Source organism: Ambystoma mexicanum, chromosome 1q (genome assembly GCF_040938575.1).
Source record: "Ambystoma mexicanum isolate Mex_15411 chromosome 1q, UKY_AmexF1_1, whole genome shotgun sequence".
In the NCBI taxonomy this organism is placed as follows: Eukaryota; Metazoa; Chordata; class Amphibia; order Caudata; family Ambystomatidae; genus Ambystoma; species Ambystoma mexicanum.
The window spans coordinates 459,896,274-459,920,357 of NC_090922.1; positions in this window are offsets into that span (position 1 = coordinate 459,896,274).

Consider the following 24,084-nt stretch of genomic DNA (forward strand, 5'->3'; position numbering starts at 1 on the left):
CAGCAACAATGGTACTCCTTATTCCTGCTCTGACGAATGCCTCGTACATCTTTAGTAGGTAATATGTTCAAGTGCTTTCTAAGGAAAGCATTTCTATATAATGGACAGGGACACTTCCCCAAATTGTTAAGTATTTCATCCAGGCGATGTACCCTGGTCTCAGCCTAGTATGCAGCGCACAACCAAAATGCTTATTTTATTATATATAGGTTCAATATTTTGAGTGATACACCACTCACATCACACCCCTTTTCAAATACCCCAGGTCACGATGGACCAGGAATCAGGCTGGATGGTAAAGGTCATTTTTATTTATGTATTTAAAATTCAAATCAAACATATACTTTTTAATAGGGAGTAGCAATCACCAATGTGGGAACAAAAACAAGATAAGAAGGTATATAAGGTATTTAAATTCACTCTTTAGCAACACAGATGGAAAACACCAGAGAAAAGAACACTTTTGGCTTGTTTGGAAAGATAGCACTTAAGTTAGGATTTTCCCCTGCAATATTCCTCAACCCACAAATAAGCAATTCTAAATAGATATAAGGAAGCAGCAGGTAATCAGAAATAAGGAATAGAAAACAGGATTCAAATCCAACCTTCCCTCCCCAAACAAGAGAGAAAAACGGATTTAAAACCTTTACACTGCTTAAAATGACATTCGGAAATGGCTAAATAAAACACTGAAAATTTGCAGAAATCCTTAAATAAGTACAAATTTCTATGGGAGCTACATTGGAAAGATATTAGCAATCATAAGCAATAGTTTGAGCAAAAGTAAACAATTTGATTGTGAACCGAAGGTTGAAAATAATTTAAAATAACAATCACACGTGTAAAACCTTGCAAAATGTTGATTCCCGCCTAAAATTAACCAAACGGTGTTTAATAAAAACGGGTGAAATACACTGATTTTGGGTTGGGATGTAGCTATAGGTTTTAGGTACAATCTGTAATTGAAATGAAGTTTCTAGCTATTAAACTGAGGGAGATATGCAATGTGGAATGAGAGGTGTTTTTAGAAAAATCGGGTGGTGAAAACAGAAAGAAACTCTGGACAAGAAAATATTTAATACACTTTTACTCTAGACTAAAGCATGCTGGCTAAAAAGAGGGACACAGTAAGCTCTGGAGTTGATTCATGACTTTAACCCTAGATCCCCAGTGCCAGCTGCGGCGGAACCAGACCAGCCACTCGAAATAGGATTGATAGGATAGGATTTACACAAGATAAAAATGACTAAAGAAATGGCGCTTAGCAAGATAAATCAAGACAGGATGGCAATAAGGATTCTGACAATGTTACAAGTTATTAAGGTAAGGATAGGATGGTTTATAGATGGGGATAGGACACGGCAAGACAGGGTTTGCTATGGTTTTCTATGATTCCTATTAATACTTACAGTCCACTTTAATTTAGGATTTTGGACCGTCAAGGGTTCCGGTCATCACACAGGTCGGGTCTAACCAAGGACAGCTGGGCAAATCTGGTCACCAGACTGCACTGGATACTGGATACTACGGATCAATGGGATGGTGAGTTTTGAGCAGGCATGCATCTAGTAGTAGCAAGCCAGGCTGGATCAGGATGCTTCCCTTGGGTTTTTGGGATTTTTAGAATTTGAGGCCTAGCTGAAAAGGGGTTCAGCAATGCATAGGCCTTGGTTTTGCAATTAAATCTGGAATCAGGATCAAGCAGGATGAGGAAATCAGGAACAGGACACCACGCAGGAATTCAGGAACAAGTCAAGAATCAGTGTGTACCCTGTGTGCTGTCAGGTGCCCTTATTTATCCTGCCAGATGACATCACTACAGTATATGGTAGGGACAGGTTTACTACCCAGACCCATAATGCTAGGAATGGGCAAGAGCATAGTGTCCGCCTTGCCCACAGTTGATTGGATCAAAGAAAAGGATGTCATGTTTATGGGTTGACTTTTACAGTGTCTAGAAACCTCCCCTAGCTACTGGAACCAACGTCTAATTTTTCCACAACTACATATTTATGCAGTTATAACCTCTGAGATCAGATACAAAAGTTACATATTTTGTGCGTCATATTTCAATCCAAACCCCAAGTCTGTGGTACCTGGTTTTTCCTTTCTGCTACATTTTGGCAATTTTAACTATGAACGATTTGGCCTAAAATTCCCCACTTTTGCACGTGTACAAAATATTATGTTCGCAACATCAATACTTTCCCCATAATCGGTCAATTGTTATAACTTCTGTTTTTTTTATGCAGCCAAGAAATAGCATACAATTAGATTTAGAACTACCAACTTTTCATATTTTTCCTAATTTATGCTGTAAAGTTAAATATCTTTAAAGTTCAGTTACAAAATAACCTTTTAAAACCAAATGTCACTTGATCATTTTTTTTCCTTTCTTTCAACTGCTGTCAATTGTCAATTCCTTTGAAGCAGGATGAGGGGCCTCTCTCTTGATGGAAGGTTTTATTGCCCCTCACACTTGACAGGTGAGAGTCTCAGCCTGTTATTGTCCCAGCCTGGAGCAAAGAAGAATGTCTGATGAGCTGGGGAAGTCCCTTTGTCCCAGTGCATTCAATGTCCTTCCAAGCTAGCAATTAGCACGTCCCTGTTCCAGAAGTTTATGAGGTGTCACCCTTTCTCAGAGCTGGCAACTGGCAGAGCAAGTTTTTTTATATAGTTTGCCAACTTACATTTTATATCTTGACTTATATCTATGGAATCAAACAGTTTATAGGCCTTTACACAACAATGTACTTTTAAATAGGCGATTTTCTCTCTTCAGTCAGAAAAAGCAAATTTTACTATTTCTCTAAATTCGGTTTTCATCTCCAGCAAATACACACTTTCTGCAGCTATAGTTATTTGGAGTTATTTTTCAGCATGGATACATTTAACCGGCATCTATTTAGAGTCTTTCTCTGAACAGCTGATTCTTGATACTGTTGTAAAGAAAATAGACGCGCTTCCCGTGTAAAATGAAAACAAAGCCCCTGGTTGATTCTTTAAAGATACTTTTCACAGGAGCTGTCATTCAAATGAGGCCCGGTTCCTCTGAGCCACAATGGATGATCCTTGGCATTTCAAGGTCTTTTTAATCACAGTGGTTCATGGTAGATGGATGGATTTAGCGCCAAGCAGCACTTTTAAAGGTTGAAAAGGTGTCATTTTAAAGAGGCATTTTTGGGTTTTCAGCATAGTAATGCTGCCGCTTTCACTTCACTCCATGTTAAATGTTGCAGAGCACACTAGCACATTCCTGCAGTGAGTACTCTGTTCCACCCCACCTGAAAGATGTGTGGCAGGGTGGTGCAGCCATTTTCTGGTCGTTGCAAAAAACGCAGTTTAGATATCTTGGCGCGCACAGGAGTCAGCGCAGCCATTTTGCTGTTTCTTGCCCCACTGCAGCAAAGTGATGTAGCATAGCACAGCTGAGTGGGTCAAAATATCCCACAAAATACCTTGGTAAGGTATTTAATGCTTTTGTTTCATATGAAAAATTTGCAAAAACTTTGCATTTCCTACACTGGGTTTGTGTGTCAATACAGGCATATGATCAAAGTTTCTCCTTGGCCTTGTCAGGATTATCAAGCAGCTTCTCCAAACTAATATCCGCCAAATTAATTATTTCGAGACAGTTCTTTTCCCATATAGACAAGGCTGGCTCAGACCTCGCAACGAGGAATCCTTTAAGAGGCGGGAATAATTAGTTGAGTTGTGCAAATAAACATTTTCTCAACAAAGCCAAAGCCTTCCATTTTGCCAAGCTAGATTAAGAAAGCAGCCCCAACTCAAAATGAACTAATTGAATAGGAACACTCTGGGCGAGTGAAAGATTTTTTTTCCAGAATATCCCTTCAATGACATTCCAGTTCAAGATGGAAAAGTCAATTTTTGCCTCGGTACCATAAACTAATATTGGCACCGCTTTTTGCTTATAAAAGGTCAGCATGGTGCAGATGGAATAACGTCCACATCTATGATGGATAATTGAACCTTTGGCTGTGGCCATCCGCGCCTTATGCCGTAACTGGTTGATATTAGGGATATCTCTTGTATTATCATGTATGCATAACCCTAGACATCGATACTCATCTACAACTACCACTGTAGAGGAATATAGATACCATTTAAAGTTCAACTTGGGCACATGGCATTGACTTAATTTCAACAAAGACATGGGGGTACGCCCTGCTCCTTAAAACCTATATATTTATCTGCCTTGATGCTTTGCAGCAGATAGGCTGAGAGGATATTCAGAAATGAAAGTCCGCCATTTTTTTGCTGTTCGACGCAAGCGATTCCCACTGTTTGAAGACAGAACTAATAGAATTCAAAAAGCTATTTGGAGGAAGAAAAAGGATGCCAACAAGATTTGTAATGAACCCTCCCATGTCCTCAGAGAGTCTAATAACATTCTCCAATTCAGAAAGAGACTCTAAACCATTCTGTTTATGTACTCTCTCCTAGGTGAAAACTGATTGTTTTGAACAATAGCACTTAGATGGCATGGCGTTGTATGCGATTTAATTTGCAATAGCAACAGAAATCATATCAGGCTAGAGGTCTGGTGTGAAAAAGAAGACACTGGGTGAAGTTTGGCATTTGGAGGTTGGTCAGGGAGCCAGTTACGGGCAGAACATTTGAGATTTTTTAGGGCAAGACTGCAGGAATCGCACAAGATTACTGTAGCAACCCCGCAAGATGCTGTCAGAAGAAAATCAGCGTCACATAAAGCGATGTGTGATAGGGGGCAATGGGAGCAGGTTAGGGAGGGAAAAAAGAAGGGTGACACATGTTGAGTGCCTGTGAGGATGTGGAGGACTTTTAAATTCCAAGCATTTTTCTAGTTATTAGGGTATCAGCACTCTACCACAGGAGTTTCTGTTATTGGAAATTGACACTGAAATTATTGCAGGAATAAGGAATTATAAAGATATAAAGACAAAATATTTTACATCTGCACCACCTACATCTACTGGGCGGGGCAATGAGTATTTGGTGACAAATGAATGGTGTGACATGATTGATTGATTGATATTTTATTTCTATTGCGCTCGTACAGAAGTGTTTCAGAGCGCGGAAATGGCACATGGCAAGTGGGCCCAAAAAAAAGCTATTGGTGCAACATGTATAGAGGCCACGACATTTGGCTACGGCTAGTGGGTCTGAAATAAAACTATTGGGGCAATATGTACAGTTGCCACAGCCAAACGCCATGATTAATGAGACCTCAAGAAATTATGCAACATGTTTCCTACAGCCACTAGTCATTGCTGAAGACAATGGCTAGTAGGCCCAAAAGAAAACTATTGGTGCAACATGAACAGTGGCCACGGCTGAAGGCAATGTTTAGTTGGCCCTGAGGAAACTATAGTATAATAAAACCCTTGAAATTCAGTGAAAAATATTAGCTAAAACAGAATTAAGGTGATCAGATTTAACGCGACAAAACCCCTGAAATTCAGCACTTGCATTTCAAGCAATTTCACCTTAAATATGTGTGACCAGAAGGCCACCAGGGGGCGCAGGCAAGATGGCTGCCTGAACTTTAAGCTCCCTGTATGGCCCCGGGAAACAAGCTACAAGTCGTGCCTCAACGATCCCCGAACCCTGACTCCCAACCAGATTCGTGAAGAGGAACTGGTCTGGAGCACGAGGGACTTTGCGTGGACTTCGGAGGTGCCCCCGTACCCTCGCTGGCTTGTTGCTGGCAGCGGCCCTCCCCCAAACTCTCTCGCGGCGGCTCCACGTCGAGAGCCGCGCGCTCGCTGGTTGTGCTGAGGGAGGAGGGGCTGGGCCTTCTGCCTGCGTCCGCCTGCTCCACGAGCGCCGCCCGACTCTGCATCACGGGCCTGGGCAGGCCTCCTGGGGACCCCTGCCGCCGACCGGAGACTCGCCCCCCGCCCCAGGAGAGAAGCGCTGCTCAGCCCAGAGGAACGACGAGTGCAGCACCCTTGGCGGCCTGTCACACGGAGCACCCGGGGAGCCGTGTCTCCCCCACCGACCCAGGTACTGTTGATACGAATTGGACCGGGCCGACGCGGGAGCGCGCCCGGGCCCCTCCGTAGTGTCCCGCCCGCCTCCAAACAACCATCACTGACTGTAAGTCGTTGGAGGCTGGCCCCGGCTGCCCTCTCCACCATTGCACACAACCGCCTCTGCCATAGTGGGGCCCGCCCTGCCTGACTCTCTGGGGACATTAATAGCGGGCAGAGGCGCCCATACGAACACCGGGGACAGGCTCGGGTCGCCGCGGGAGCGTGCCTGGGGCCCCCCTACCTCTCATCCCGCTCATCAGCCTGGACTGGCCCCACCCGCAGGAGACTGGTCCCGAGGCCCCGGGTTCCACGCTTCGTACAAGTTGCAGGGCCACACTGGGGCCCCTGTCTATCAACAACAACACCCTGCCTCATGCCGAGGGCGGAGGTATCTCTGGTCTCATACAGCCAGCCGCCTGCTAAGACCCACTTCGACTCTTCGGGGGGGACACCAGGTTGGACCAGCAAACTTCAGTGAAATAAGACCAGACAGAGGGAAGTCGCGCCCCCATCGGAGCCCACACACCGACATACAGCCCCTCCACCTGAAAGATAACTACAAGGCTTTGAGTTAAAACAATGGGGTCTGCAGGTCGGGACCCCGGGACCCTCCCGAAAGAGACACCTGGAGAGGTCCCGATATCCCAAGGCAAACGACACCCCATGAGCTGGAGGACAACCCTTGCAAAATACCAGTTCACCCCTAGACACCACGCGATGGAAACCGGCCCTGCCGCTGCACAGCCCCCAGATATGAACGCAATGCAATGTAACATCCAAATGATCCTCAAGGAGATCCGAGGCATGAGAACAGATATGGGGGCCAAATTGGCTGACCTCACGGCTAAGGTTGACACATTAGAGGACCGAATGGAGGGGGACGAGAGCAATCAAGTGTCAACGGTCCTCCTCGAAACGCAAATGGACACCAGAATCAAGGAACTGCAGCGCCGCGAAGAGGATCTCCGGCTCAAGGTTGATGATAAGGAACAACTTGAGAATTTTCAGCCTCGAGGAGATCAAAGGAGAAACACTGGTGGGACTGGAAAGAAAAGTTCAAGACATCATCCGAATTGTCCTGGGGTGCGACTCGGGTGAGACTCTTCTCCTCGACAGGGTTCACCGAGCTGGGGGCGGAGGCAGGGGCCCACGCTCGGTCCTGGCAAGATTTCACTATTACAGAGACAAAGCTAGGGTGCTGGAGAGGGCAAGAACCTTGCGCGATATCCAACACGGTAACTCCAGAGTGACAATATACCAAGACCTCTCCGCCCTCACGCTTCAGATGAGAAAGAAGTGCGGCTCCATCACCAGATGGCTTCAAGAAAAGGGAGTGCGATATTGCTGGGGTCACCCGTTCTACTTTGCGTTCGAGTGGCAAGGCCGGAGATATCAACTGGTCACGGAAACAGACATTCAGAGGGCCACTGATGACCTGACGGGAGACCACGCGGGACCATCTGGAGATCAGAGTGGAACCCAGAGAGATCACAGTCATGTCCCCCGGGGCCCAGTCCTCCCTCATGGGAAACTCAAAGTCAAGGGATCACGCAAGTTTCGGAAGAGCAGACACCCTTCTACAGAAAGAGGGGACCCCACGTGAGCACACATGCAGTACTCAAGGCTGAATTCCTAAGCTATGGCCTGGTTTAGGTCCTCCCACAGTCATCGTACTTTCAAGGACCTCACTGGGCACAATATGTTTTCCCCACAATTTGCGTGGCGTTCCTAGTTCAACCGATCCAGGTCAGAGTTGCAATGTTGCCCATTTTTAAGGCTGTTATGTGGTTTCATGGTGTGATACTTCCCGTTTTGCCTCGGAGAACTGCTGGCGGCATGAGACCAGGCACAGCGGCACACTCTGAGAGGGTTGGGAACTGCTGGTCGGCTACCAGGGTTGGAAGATGGATAAGGAAGGGGACACTGATCCCCTCCATCGACACCAGAGGGCCGACATGCACCGCTAAAGAGGCACGACGCAAGGTGTCATACCAAAAATCTCTTTTCCCGGGGCCGGGGTAGCGACCCTGGCGGTTTGTTGCTCGCTTCAACCCCCCTTGGGGAGCAGGCGGCGAACGCTCAAGTCATGGTCACTGATCTTACAGCAGGTTCTAGATAGCGGTCACTCAGAGGGGCCTATAGAGCACAAGATGAAAGATGATAATGATTGATGGGAAAATAGGCACGCTAAATGTCAAGGGCCTCAATTCCCAGAACAAAAGGTCCCTTACGAGTAATGTGTTCCGCAAACAACACCTGACAGTCCTTTTCCTACAAGAAACACACTACAGGCAAGGAAAGGAGTCGAAAATAAAGGGGAAAGAGATTGGTAGCAACTACTGGGCCTCCCACAGGAGCTCAAAGAAGGAAGGGGTGGGCATCCTTCTTAACAAGACGTTTCGCCTTACGGGAGTAGAGACCAAGAGGGGCTTTGGGGGCTGATTCCTGGGTATCAAGGGAACCTACGAAGGGGAACGCATCACCCTGGCCACTTTATACGCACCCAACTCGGGACAGATACATTTCCTGACCCAGATCTTTAATCTGATGGACGAATGGGCAGAGGGTGCCATGAACTAAGAGGGGATTATAACCTGATATCGGATCCCCGCCTGGACTGGTGGTCCGCGAAAGGGGGGGCACCCAAGATGACCTCTAAAGACAACCTGGCCCTGCAAGCCCTCCTTAGGGAACACTACTGGGTGGACATCTGGCGTAAAGCACACCCGGGCCAGGGCGGATACACCTTCTTCTCACCCCCGCACTGCACCTACACCAGGATTGACCTTCTGTTGATCTCTGAGGAGGGGAATGGGGGGATGGAACAACCAAAGGTAGAAGCCATCACATGGTCCGACCACGAACTACTCATAGCTAACTGGTCGTTGCCCATCTCCCCACGATCTTCCCGATGGCGATGCAATGACATGCTCCTCAGGGACCCTGTATTCTGGGACTTCATGGGCAAGGAAATGGCAGCCTTCTTTGAGATAAATGATACGGGTGAGACCGATATGTCCATGGTATGGGAGGCGGCAAAAGCCACCTTCAGGTGCCTCCTTATCGCAGAGGGATCGTGGCGTAAATGGGAAAGGGGCCTCATCGAAAATAGAATCCGCACAGAGTTGGGCGGCCTGTGAGCCAAGCTGGGTCACCCAGGGATTGACCGCGGGGCGCTCCTGGAGGAGATGCAAGGCAAAAGACAGGAACTCCACACAGTCCTTATAGGGGAAGTTGTTAAGAAAATGCGATACACCAAGCAAAGGTACTACGAACGGGGGGACAGGGTTGGGACCCTTTTGGCACGGAGAAACCGAGGCTGTAGAGCCGAGAGAGGAGTCCCCCATCTTAGGGATGGGGTAGGCGGGTCCCATAAAGGCCGGGAGTAAATAGTGGACTGCTTTGCCGACTACTATAGCACACTCTACTCTAGACAGGCAGGCGAATCACTAGATGACATCCGCACTTACCTGGCAGAGCACCCTCTGCCTAAGTTGTCAGAAGTAGAGCTAGAGGCCCTAGAGGGGGAGATATCAGAGGAGGAGGTGGAGGGCACCATCAAAAGACTGAAAGCGGGAAAGGCACCAGAGGGTGATGGCTATACGGCGGACTTCTATAAGCAGACCCAATCTGTCCTCCTAAAGCCACTAGCCAAACTATTTAACCAAATTAAGAACCAAGACTCAATTCCCCCGACGTTCTTACAGGCCCTCATCACCATAATACCTAAACCCGGCAAAGACCCAACGGAATGCGGGTCCTATAGACCTATTTCGCTCCTAAACCTGGACGCCAAAATCTTTGCAAGAATCCTGGCATCCAGATTGGAGCACTGCCTTCCTCACCTGATACATCCCGACCAAGCAGGATTTGTTCTAAATAGACAGGGCTCCGACAACATGCGGAAGACTCTCCACGTGCTCACATCCAGGGTGGTTCGGGATGAAGGCGCGCTCCTACTGGCCCTCGACGCGGAGAAGGCCTTTGACAGGGTCAGTTGGGCTTTCATGGGGGAGGTTCTCACGACAATAGGCATGGGCCCGAAGTGGCTTGATTGGATGTCCACACTCTACTCCTCACCCTCCGCCAGGGTGGTAGTGAATGGGATGGAGTCCAGAGTATTCCCCCTCGAACAGGGTACACGACAGGATTGCCCACTGTCCCCGTTAATTTATGCACTTGTATAATGGAACCATGGGCAATCTCGGTCCGCAATGATGAAGCCATTAGGGGGGCACAGATAGGTGACAAACATTGCGAAATCTGCCTCTTCGCAGACGATGCACTGTTATACATTACAAAGCCATCCCAGACGGTCCCCAGGGTCCTACAGGGCCTCACACGTTACGGAGAACTGTCCGGCTACAAGGTCAACCTGGAGAAGTCGGTGGCATTCATAGGGGGTAACCTGTCGGACCCTGAGGCAGCCTATTTAGGAGGGCTCCCCTTTGCCCAGCGGGAGGAGGGATTCCGGTATCTGGGGGTCCAGGTGACACGTGACCATGAGGACTTATATTCGGCCAACTTCCCCCCCTCTGGTCAGCAATCAGAAAAGACATGGAAAGATGGGCGGGGTTGGGTCTCTCCTGGATGGCACACCTTAATCTCATAAAAATGGTTATCCTCCCCAAGTTCCTATTCCTCTTCCAGATGCTCCCGGTACTGATCCCAAAGACATTTTTCACTGAAACAAAGCAAGTCCTTCTCAACTTCCTCTGGGCGGGTAAAAAACATAGGATCTCTTACGAGGTATTGACCAGACCAAAGGATGACGGTGGGGTGGGATACCGCAACTTGGAAACATACTATAGGGCTTCCCAACTGAAAATCTTGATCGACCATTTTACCCCAGGCACAGATAAACAATGGGTGGCTATGGATAATAGGGTTCTCGCACCCGTCACAGTGGAGGAGTGGCTCTGGGTCCCAAGTACAAAGATCCCGAGAAGTGTCTTGAACCATCCAGTCCTGAGAGTGCTGTGGTCCTTGTGGAGGGAGGGAGGCTACTATCGCTGGCTCACGACTTGTCCCTCTCCGCTGAGTTGCATTTGGGCCCCCCCTTCTTAGCCAAGATAGCAGAACCAGCAGCGTACCAAAAGTGGTTTGAAGCCGGCCTTAGCAGGACCGGCCACCTTTGGGTGGGAGGCACACTCTTACCCTTGAAAGATCTAGAGGAGGCCCTGGGAATAGGTACCTTTTCCTCTTTCCGTTATCTCCAACTCAAGGGGGTTCCCACGGAACCATCATGGGGGGATACCCTTAGGAGGGACCTCACAGACTTCGAGAGACTCCTCCTCTCCGCCAGAGGCTCTAAGGGAATAATATCACGCCTCTACAAACTCTTCTTGTTTTCTGTCCCAAGGGACCCACCCCCAGCACGTACACAATGGGAGAGGGACCTGGGAGAGGAGATTGATGACGAAAGGTGGACGGCGATGTGCAGGCGGGCTAACAGATCCACGGCCTCCCTCCAATATCGCCACCAGGCCCTAAAAGTCCTGCATCACTGGCATTACCCCCCACAGAGGATTGCCAGAATGAGGCCGGGATATAACCCACATTGCTGGAAATGCAAGACAGCGAGGGGGGACTATATTCATATGTGGTGGGGATGCCCCATGGTCCAAAAGTACTGGGGTGAGGTGTTAATGTGGATCAAAGGGGTTGACGGGATTGAACGACCCAACTGCCCTTGGCTTCTCCTCTTTGGAATTGGCTCCGGAGAGGGGCAGGAAGACACCCAAGATCACATGCTACAGATCATGTTGGTGGCGGCCAGGTGCTGTCTGGCACAGAAGTGGAAAAACTCCGGAATGCTGAGGGAAAAAGCATGGGTCACCAAAGTACGCGCCATCTACGACATGGAATTCCTCACACACCTACTTGACGAGGTTAAATCAAATATAGAAGAGACATGGCTGCCCTTCTTTGACAAATATGGTCGCCCCACCTAAGGCGAAGCATCATGGCCGGGGGCTCCTCCCCCAAGGGTGATGTGTTGCTAGCCACTAACTCGATCGCGGAACTTTATGAAACCTGGCCCGAGACTTTGGCGTGCTCAATAACTCAGTCCGACGGCACCGCTATGCTCCTTGAGAACCCGCTAAGCAAACACCAGAAGCAAACTTCAACTGGAGGTGGGAGGGGGGAGGGACAGGGGGGGGAGGGTTGGTGGGGGTGTAGTGTTATGATCGGACTCTTGTTATTACGTTCTTTAATATGTCCTGTGATGTTATAACACATGCAAAAACCAATAAAATATGATTTTCAAAAAAAATATGTGTGACCACAAAGATGACATCACAGATGAGATCACTGATTAAATCACTGGTGATATAACAAATTGCATCACACATGGCAACACTGATAACATGACTGATGGAATCACTAATTAGATCATGCATGATATCTTTGATGAGATCAATAATTACATCAATTATTGATTATATAAGTTAGAATATCTTTGTCCACTTCTTTTGATTCATCTTTTATTGCATTACACTTAACAATAACAACATAATATAGAACAATATACTAATACAGAAGTATCAATAATTATGTGTGGAGCATTAATGTGTAGTACTGATCAACTTAGACCACTTGACCCCCCAGCTACTCTAAGGTAAAGCATCTGTATCAGGTCTTTAGCAATACTTGCTTTCCTATAAAGTTTTAAAATGAATCTTGAAAAACTTGTCATTGTTTTTTTGGATAGACTATCATGAATAGAATTAGAATAGTTGATGCCTGCTGCTATGCATTAATTCATAATAATGTATTGGAGAAAAGAGAAATACGGTTAAATGATCTTTAAAACTTGTGACTGAAAAAAAGACTCTGACATCTTTCTGATTTGGTATACATAGCCCAGCTTGGTATCTTAGCAGATCTCTAGACTACACACTTTGTGAAATGTTTTTGGAAGTTGGCCAAGTTTATTGGCCCATAAAAGTGAATATGTCAACACATTGGCATGGCAGAGATACATGACCTCATTTTTAGATCCATTGATGTTCAACCTATTTTTATCTACCCACTGGCTGGCCAGCATCAAAATCCCGAAAACGTTAAACCTAAACATTATGTTGATCATTGTTTTATGTTACAAAAAGATTGCGTATCGTCACCTTGAGCGTAGAAGTATATGTGTATATCTGTATTTTTGCCAATAGCTGCATATGCAAGTTAAAAAGAAGGGGGCCTTTAGCAGATCACTGAAGTATGCCACAGAGCACAACATGGGTCTTGAGTGATACCTATCAATATTGACAGGCTGAGTCTGATGTTTCAAGCAAGATTCATTTGGATGGCACAACCATGAATACCAAAACACACCTAGTAACACCATTTAAATGAGCTGGCGGTTCTCACCAATGCTACAATTTTCAAACGAACAAACATGGGAGTGCCATCTTTATTAATTCATTGAAAAAACATTGCCTATCATTGCCTGTATTTCCATCTAGAAAGGCTATTTCACCCTGCCTATCCCTCCTATCCCTAGAAAGCAGTGGTGTGCTCACTATTTTAGGAAGGGATAGAGCAAAAAAACTGACCTTAACTTTGGGTGAGATCTTTGGCGTATGAAGAATTAACAGTGGAAGTACAAGTTGATTAAGTAGGGTCCGTTTTTTTTGCTCTATCCCTTCCTTAGATAGGCGGCACACCATTGCTTTCTATGGGCAGGAGGTATAGGCAGAGTGAACTAGTCTTTCTGGAGGGAAAGACAACCATAATTATCCCAATGAGTAAAATGACAGAGAACGATATCATTGTCGATCATGTTCAACACTGTATTTAAGTCTAAAAGGAAACCGGGGATCCATTGTTTACTCAGTCAACAAGTCATTATCATGAGTCATCACTAAAGTTAGAGTCTCATTGCTTCTAACAGCCGTAGTCTCTCAAAATGTGCCTGGAGTTGACTAATTGCTTTGGAGTCTAACAATTTACCCGAACAAGGCAGACACATAATAAGTCAATTATTAGATGGGTCGGTCAGGTTCAGATTAGATATTTTTAACAGTGGAATAACTTTCATCCTTTTAAAAAAATATGATTAATTAGCAGTTTAACAGAGTCAATGAACAGTGAAAGGTTTTAGCACTTCCTGCAGGACAACGATTTAAAGGTCAACTGGAAGGTCTAGGCCCTTCCTTTTCTGGGTCTGTAATAGGACTAAAAACATGACATTCTGTTGAGTAGTTCAATGAGTTTCCATCTGAACCCAAAACATTGATATCTGGCATCAGAGCTTTCACTTTTTGTGATGCTCATATGTGGGAGACTGGCATATATCTCCTTCACCCCATACAACATCGTGGGTGGTACCCATATCATAGATACACTGGTTTTCTTCTGCATTTTATATTTGGAGCTCTTTGTTCATTGTGCCAAACCTTACGGGTCTGTTTTTTTTAACATACCTGCAGGAGACTCATAATCCTCTGGATTTACCCGGATAAGGATGCAGGTCATTCAACCCCTAAACACATTAAAGTGAGTCTTGATGTTCCTAATGTTGCTTTTAGAGTTGTAAATATGTCCAGGCTAGCTCAATTGCTCATACATATTTGATGATAATGTCAGTATCATAATGGTATGTGCAATGTGGATGGTCAATGTACAGCATACCTTATGACAATTCTGTCTGGTTATAGAAAGGTTAGTATTTCTTTTTCTTGCCTTTCAATGATGGTTATTATTTTGATTTGATCCTTGAAAATTGGGAAAAAAAGAAACTGAAAAAAACAAAATTGAACATACAAACAGTACACAAAATATGATGGAAGGAACAGTCGACACAGGCAACTAGCTGTTGAGGAGCTGACATACACATATGTAGGAGATCCTACCCGCCTACCTCCCCTGAATTTGAGCCATGAGACCATGCCCTGTCTAACCTCAGCTAGAGTACCAATAGTACAGCGAGCATATGGAAGACGGTATCCATTAAGAGAACCATATCGAATGTACCCTCAAGTTGACGACAGCCTACAGGAGGAGCTCCCTGAAGAAATATGAGAAAGAACTAAGACAATGGACTGATGATGTCATAAGAAAGAGTGCACAACGTCTTGAAATACTAAATGGACACAATGGGCCTCATCACGAGTTTGGCGGTAACCCTTAAATCCAGTGGTAGCACTGTTACCGCCGGATTTAAGAGTCCGCCAAATCAGGGCTTCGGCTGATTTCCCCCCAGCTTTTAGCTGGGGGGAAATCTGCTGAAATTTCGCGCTCATACCGCTGGCGGGAAATACGCCGGTGGTAGGAGCGCAAAATGTTCCCATTGAGCCCAATGGGGAATGGGGCATTCCCGAATGAGCTCAATGGGGAATGGGGATTTCCAAATCCACCAAACCCGTGATCCGGCGCTAATAGCGCCGGTGGGTTTGGCGGTAGGGCAGATAACGCCAGCGCTTTTAACACCGGCGTTACCGCCCAACTCGTGATGAGGCCCAATGTATGGATCTTAGAGGAGAAATGACAAAGTAAAGAATCACAAGAACCTTATAGAGTAAAAGAAGAAGAACACAGTAAAAAGTGCTGCAGGAATTAGAAATATGAAGAATGTACTGACGCTGAAATGCAACATAGATCATGTCATCATATACGCCAGCTATAAGTAGTAAATAGAATGCAGGCAGAACCGCCATTGTACAGAAACTGGACATTGGTATCATGAAATAAGTAAACCAAAGAATCACTGAGAAAGAATGAAAGACTGTCTCAGTAGAAAAGCAGGTTGTTGAAGCTGCATTAGGAGGCTGTTGGGCCTGAAGTCAAGAACTGAGATGTTGAGGTCAGCTATCTACCCTGAAGAGCAACATGTGTGCAGAGGATGAATCTTCTCATGTTAAGGTGTAAGAAAGAACACAAAGGATGCCAAGTCTTAATTCATGTAAAACAGTTACAAGCTTGCAGAATGAACAGAATCGTGGTCTCTTGTCATGTTAGTCAAGGATGGAAATAGGGCTTGAACTTGGAGTTCCAGATACAATATCGAATGCCCTCACTCCTGTTGCATTCCCAGGATCAGAATACACTGCAAGGCCAAGTACAAAGAGTATTTCATGGAAGAAGGCATGGGTGATGAGAGATGCTGGGCTAATTGGGTGGTAGGGCAGCCTCATGTCATATCTACTTGCACCTGGGTATTGGCTTATGTGCTGCTAATTGAACCAAATGTTGCATACATGGTACAAGTGTGCCAATTCAATTGTATTAGTCCATACAATGAAGGACCTTATAGCTTAAGAAACCAATGAAACACTGTGTAACTGATTTTTCGTAAATTACACATATGAAGAGTCAGGCATAAGTTGTCCACCTGATATTGGACAGCCAATAACAAACCTAGCTCCTATATGATTGTATATCTAGATGTGTCCTTAATCAATCCCAACCCTTGCTATGTTTTTCACTATTGCCACGTAACATGGCGTCATTCTGACGCATAAAGAAGTATATAATTGTATTTTTTATGGAAATCGCAGAGAGAATGAACGTACATCCATTGATGTTCGATGCAACCTCCCTGTTTTAGATAATTGCTAATAAAAGAGCAACTTGCCTTCTTCATGAGTTTGTCCGGTTTTTTGGACTCAGAATGATACTGGTGTAATCCCAACCAGCCATAAATGCACATTCCAAGGGCCATAAGATCATAACAATAGTAGGAACCCCCATTTTAGAGTTGGGGCCTCATTACAAGGTTGGTGGTGTGGGAAAAAAGTGGCAGTAATTCCATTACCACCACTTTTCCTGCACTGCCAAACTACAAGTTTGATGATGGGGTGGTTGCATTTACCTACAGCTTGGAGCTGCCGGTAATTCTGGCACCCCACGGGTAATACCATAAATTCCACCCATGGAGTCCCATCCACTACATGGAATGGGGAATTACATACACTTGCCTGCATTTTTAATCTGCTGGTAATTCCCCAAATCAAGTGCTGGTAACAGTAATATCATTTTGTGGTATCCCGCCGGATTTACCGGCGGGATACCACCAAACTAATAATGAGGTCTTTGTTATTTTATATGAGGTGGGGATGTTAAGCCCCCCCACCCTCTGTATGGGGGCTGAACAAATAAAACACATTACGTGCGGTTAATTATAAAAGATAAAGAAAATAATTGAATAGTAAAAGAGGTGAATCACAGTTGTCTCTGTCCACAAATGTAGTTTTGGGAGGGGATCCAGATCCCAAAAACATGTATTTAAATACCTGCATCATTTAAGGACACTCACAGCATTCCTCTTTTTTTGCATCAGCGTTATCCCCACATGCAACCCGCCTCCCCTACCTTTCCAGCCATCTTTACGACTGACACTACCCTTATTTATGGAGGCGAAATGTAGAATGCCACAGTCAGTGTAGTTTTCTGTCTGCATTTAAATCACAGTCTTGTGACTGTGTGTTGTTGGGTTGGGAAGAGCATATAATACTACACAGGGTGAAGGCTTATTGTGAGGAATATCTATTAAGCTTTGGTGATTCCATCAACTTGTGCTGCGATCTACACTCATCTTGTTTATGGTAATCTGCTTTCAAAATAACTTGAAGGAGAAGGGACACGGGGATAGATATCTGTCCCTTTTGTTTGTAACAAAATCATTCGTACTTGTCCTCTTTCTCCATAGGCATGACACAAAGCAGAGTAGGATCAACTACAGGCAGGCATGGAGAGTTATGCTTGAAGTAGGATTTATTTGTGGTATTTGAGTGTTTGGACACATAGGGGATCAATGGGAAATTGATAAAATATTAAACAACAAGAGAAACAGGAAGGCAGCTCCTTGGTTTCAATAATTCTTGGTTTAACATTTTTTCAATCGAAGCACTCTTTACTAAGAGGTAATTGGATTTAGAATCACTCACAATCCTAGACTCTGGGGGAGCCCTCAGGCTCTGATCATCTGCTTCTCATTCCCAATGTTTAAGAGATCCTTCCCAGGGATTTTCAGGTCCGCCATCACCGGCACCTGCACGCTAGGCCTTACAAAGGACGGAAATTGGAGATTGGCAATGCATGACAAAACCCATATGCACCACAGTTGAATCCAATCCACATCTGCAGACCATAAAAAGTAACATCCGTTCAACCTGGTATGGTGGGTGTTGAACAGACTACAACATTTGTGGTTTGAGGTGAGGAAGGTGAGTGTGCAGAAGTGTGAGAGCAGAATGAGGTGGAGAGAAAAGCAGTAGCCCAGAGATTCATGTAATAAGAGCACAGGAACAGGAGTAATAGATGTAAAAGAGATGGAGGCTAGACATGTGAGCAATGGAGGAAGAATATAACTGTAGGGGACAGAAGTGATAAAAAAAAGACAGAACACATCTACGGGGAAGAGGAGAGGACAAGGGAGGTGAATATATGTAAAGGTAGAGTAGAGTGGAAAGCTATGCACCGAGCAGAAACATCTAAGAAAGAAGGAAGAACAGAGAGACCTTTAGAACAAACTGAGCAAAAGTGAGGAGCAAAGAGAGAAAGACTGAGTAAGGAAGGATGAATTATCAGAGTCACAACTGGGAGAAGAAAATAAGCTGGAGGGAGGAAATACAAGTTCCATTGTTGTGAGGCATCGAAAAGGAGACAGAGAGAGTAGATAAGACAGGAAGTAGAATAAACTAGAAGGCTTAGAAAGGGAATCGGGAGGTCTTCCAAAGAGAATACTTGTACATCATATGCTGGCAACTGATGTGAGTCAGCAGCCCTTATTCTGGATGTATACTCAAAGCTCCCTTCACATTGTGAGATCTAGCAAAACATATCTGTGATATAGCTAGACCTGTGTAGGAAAGCCCCTCAATTCTCACACTAGAAAGACATACAACCCGCTACAGAAAAAAAGCCCAATACACCTCTTGCAAGGATAACAGCTAGTTTATTAAAATAAAATAGGAGTGCTCCAGCAAAGAGCTCTGCTGCCGCCGAACATTCTAGCAAAATCTGCCACGAGCAGCACATTAAGAAGGTACATAGCATCATCAGTGACATCATTACATACAGTAGAATCCTGCGTGGCTGGTTGGTGAGACCCTATATATAGGTCGTCTGCTCTATGGGGGATGCCAGGCCATTGGTCCCAGCCGCTTCTGTCCATTTTCTTCCACGTGATGATGCTGCATTGGTCATTGGGCAGTGGATAATTGTCAATTATGTACAAAATAAACAATACATCTGTCAGGAAGTTGGGTTGGGGGAGGCGGAAGAGGTGTCAGGGTCTTCAGACCGCTTAAAAAGGTGATAAACATTTGTGTAGTTCGTGCCGTGCGCGCGTTGCACCAGCTGTCTGTAATTAGTAACAGTTTATCAGGGCTCAACGGCGCACGGCAGGTGTGGCTTATTGGGAGTGTTTGAGGCGAAGCCATGCCGGAGGATCATGCAGATTTACACACGGCTGCAGTTCCAAGCAGGCACATGGAACAAGGAAGAGCAGCGCACTGTGGACTTGTGCTGTTTCCTTTCCGCTCTGTATTCTTTCTTGAACTAGCACGGAGAATGTGAGATGGCGAGGACTGATCCGGGCTACTATTACAGCGGCATCATCTTACGTCTAGGAAGGCTTGCGAGCTTCCCAGACAATCAGATAAGTGCTTGTTTTGTGTTTTCGTTTACTTTCATCACTCATTGCATATTGACAGAATGGAACGTTGCAATGGTCATTAGCAATGGTTTAGAGGGAACATTTGGTGTCTGCATTGAGAAAAGGCACTAACTATTGGGCAAGAATTACAACCTCTACCTTAGTGTTGTTAACTCATTCTCTCCGAGGGGGTTATTTAGAACCCAGTGCTATGTTTGGTGGTGACACACCAACCACTTGGTTATCCATGTTTTATGTGTGTAAATGTACTAATGCTTGCCCATTGGGCCATGTGTCATGTTGTTCATGCTGGGATACTCTCCCATGAGTCTGTTTCATTTTGTGCTTGCATATATGTATGTAGCCCATGTCATTGTGTATTAAGTGAGTACTAGGAGGTGCAGGAAATTGGGAAGGTGCAGTCGTGGCCTGTAGTAACGGGACATTACTGATGACCTGGGTTTTGGGGTAGGTTTATGTTACCACATCAGATATTAGGCAGTGTAGGGTTTTTACCCTGTTGCTTCCCCCGTCCTGTCCAATATAGGTGTTTCCTAACCCTTTATCCGGTTTTCCTAACTTTCCCTTCCCCGTCCACAACCTCTTCCTAACCCTCTTCCCCCCATTGGCTGCCACATGGTATCCTGTGTTTCTATATCAGGTATCTGTGCCAACCATGGGTGGAGGGTCGACTTCATTCAGCTTCTGTGGTTCGGGGGAGAGTGTCGACACACCTTCCTCCAACATTGGGTTTTGACATAATAAGCCACCCCCAGATTGGGATACTTACAACCACCCGAGCCAAATGAAGGTGACCACTCCGGCCTTTACAGACGTGCTTAAGGCGCTTCACGATATTCAGGTAGAGTTAGTACAGGCAAGACAGGAATCTGATACCTTAAAGACCGAAGTACAGAGTTTGGTAGCTCAGTGAACCCCGTTGGAAGGGGCTGGTGCAGCGAGAGGTTCCCCGAATCAGAATCCCACTGTCATTGTCCAGCCGCCTGGTAGTGTGCCATTGGCAGCGCCTGAGAGCTTTTCAGGTGACCCTAGGAAGTACATGACTTTCCTGACCCAATGCAGACTCCATTTCTTGTGTAAACTTACTGCGTTCAAATCCATTCAGGCTAGAACAGCATTTGTAATTTCATATCTGACAGGGGATGCCGCAGCATGGGCTATGCCGTTGGTACAGAAAGACGATCCTTTATTATAAAATTGGGATGGTTTTCTAGGAGAATTTGGTAGGTTATTTGATTGACGAGAGGTTTTATTAGCTCAAGATAAGGAGTTGTTGGGATTGAGACAAGGAGGTCGGGATTAAGTCACATACGTTACCCAGTTTAACAGGTTGGTAATTGAGACTGAGTGGCCAGTGGCTAGACAAACAGTGTTATTCTATCAGGGATTACGCGAGGAACTGAAGGATGCAATGGCCCAAGAGGAGCCGCAACCAAGCACTTGCACAGCCGTGATTGATTTAGCCTTAATGTTAGAGCATCGCATGAATGAAAGGAAAGGAGATAAAAAGAGACCAGAAGCAGGGTCGTTTGTGCGTTTAGACAGAAGTAGAGGAGGTAGGATAGGTGAAGTGAAACCCATGCAAATTGGTAGTATAAGAGGACCCTTGTCAGCAGCAGAGAAGGAACAGCGCAATGCTAACAAATTGTGTCTCTATTGTGGACAAGCAGGGCATTTTATACGTACATGTCCTAATACTCTGCAGAAAGGTGGAGGAGGTGATAAGAGTATGAAGGAAGTGGGAAAAGAGATGGGCCGGCCTTAAGAGGAACACAGGTGACAGGCCCAATGGAAATCAGGTTCCCCAGATGGGTTGGGAACACAGTGGGGGGGTAAGACTTCTCACTTATACATATTGGTGACGTTATGTTTTGCTTTGACTAAATAGGAGGTTCTGGCAATGGTGGATTCGGGAGCTACTGGTAATTTTGTGGATATTACTTTGGCAGAGCAGTTAGGATTGCCGTTGTGTGACAAAACCAAGGTGGAAGGAGTGCAATCAGTGGATGGCTCACCTTTGGTATCAGGGCCTATAAGAAAGCAGACAGAAAGATTGGACATGATTTGTGGACAGGGGCATAAAGAGGAAATCACATTTGACTTAATAGCAGCCCCTCAATTTGGATTAATTTTGGGAATGCCCTGGTTGGTGATTCATAATCCCAGGATAAATTGGGAAAGTCAAACAGTGTCGTTTGAGGAGCAGAGGTGTCAAGAGCATATTTTTTCTGAAACACGACCAGCGACCTGGTTAGTCGAAAAGGGGTCAGAATATAAGATTGTGGGAGCAGTTACAGAAGGAGTTCCTGCAAAGTACAGAGAATTTTGTGAAGTGTTTGATAAAAGAATTGCTGAACAACTTCCTCTGCATAGACCCTATGATTGTGTTATTGATTTGGAGGAGGGAGCAAAATTGCCTTGCAGCAGAATTTACGCGCTTACAGAAAAGGAGAATCAGTATTTGAGAGAATATTTGGATGAGATGTTGACTAAGGGTTTTATTAGACATTCCACACCCCCAGTCTCCTCACCATTATTTTTTGTTCCAAAGAAAGAAGGGACATTACGCAGGTGTATTGACTAGTGGGCTTTAAATAAGATAACGATCAAGAACAGATTTCCTTTGCCATTGATTTTAGTTTTGTTAGATCAAGTGAGGTCCGCCAAGATTTACACTAAATTGGATTTGAGGGGGGCATACCATTTGATAAGAGTCAAAGAAGGGGATGAGTGGAAAACAGCTTTTAGAAGTAAATTTGTTTTCTTTGAATATCTGGTCATGTCTTTTGGTTTATGTAATGCCCCTGCCACTTTTCAGTTCTTTATGCAAGAAGTTTTGCAGGAATTCATTGATGTTTTTGTTATTGTTTATATTGACAATATCTTGATTTATTCTGAATCTCCAGAGCAGCATGTACAACATGTAAGGACAGTATTGAAACGGTTACAGGATTGTCAACTGTGTGTGAAATTGGAGAAATGTGCATTTCACGTGACACTGTTGGAATTTTTGGGATTTATTTTGACTAATACTGGAATTGTGATGGATCCTAAGAAAGTGCACGCAGTGAGAGACTGGCCCTCGCCACAATATATTAAGGACATCCAATCTTTTCTAGGCTTTGCCAACTTCTATCATCAATTTATCAGCAACTTTTCTAACATTGTTACTCCAATCACGAAGTTGTTAAAAAAAGCGGTGAAATTTAATTGGAGTGCTGAAGCGGAAAACACCTTTCAGGAGTTGAAGGTAGCCTTTACTACTGCTCCTGTGTTAAAACATCCCAACACTGAGAGAGTATTTCAAGTCCAAACAGATGCTAGTAATGTGGCGATAGGAGCCATTCTGTCGCAAAAGGATGAGAAAGAGGTATGGCACCCAGTAGCATTTCTTTTCCAGAAAATCAGAAAATTGACAGGGTGTGAGCAAAATTACTCTATAACTGATAAAGAGTTGTTGGCGATTCGGTCTGCATTCCTTGAGTGGTGACACTATTTACTGGGAGCAAGGCATCAGGTGGTGGTGGTAACTGACCACAAAAATTTGCAATATTTCAAAATAGCTCACACACTTAGTCCTAGACAATTGCGATGGTCTCAATACTTTAATGAATTTGATTTTGTGGTTACTTTTAGGCCAGGTAGCAAAAATGGAAAGGCAGATGCGCTTTCTAGACAACAAAACTTGGATCATACATTAGGTGAGGTTAAAACTGTTATTTCACCAGATAAAATTGTTGGGGCTATTACCACACAGGTCACTGATTTAGTCAAGAAAGCCTTAAACTCTCGACAAATGTTAGAGTGGCGGAGCAGTCATCCGGCACAAACTATACGGGAAGGGTTGCCATATCATCAGAAGCGATTATATTTACCCATGAAAGAACTACAAGACAAGGCGTTTTTCTAGTGTCATCAGTCTCCCTTAGCAGGACACGCAGGGTTGAGAAAAATGCAGACCATGTTGAAAAAATACTTTTGGTGGCCTTCTTTAAAACAGGACATGGAAAGATATGTGGAACTATGTGAAAAGTGTGCATGTAACAAAGCAGAGCATGTTAAGAAAAGAGGCTTACTACAACCATTACCCACTCCTGAGCAACCATGGGCACATATTTCTATGGATTTTATCACTGATTTGCCGCCAAATAAGCAATGTGATACCATATGGATAGTGGTAGATTTTCTGTCAAAACAAGCCCACTTCATTCCTTGTGATTGGATACCTGGGGCAGGTAGATTGGCGGAGTTATTTCTAGAACATGTGGTACGGTTGCATGGGTTGCCAAAAAGCATTGTCTCGGATAGAGGTTCACAATTTACCTCCAGATTTTGGCGTGCCTTTTGTCATAAGTTGTGAATTAACTGTGCTCTTTCCACCAGTTATCACCCCCAGACAGATGGGCAGATGGAAAGAGTGAATCA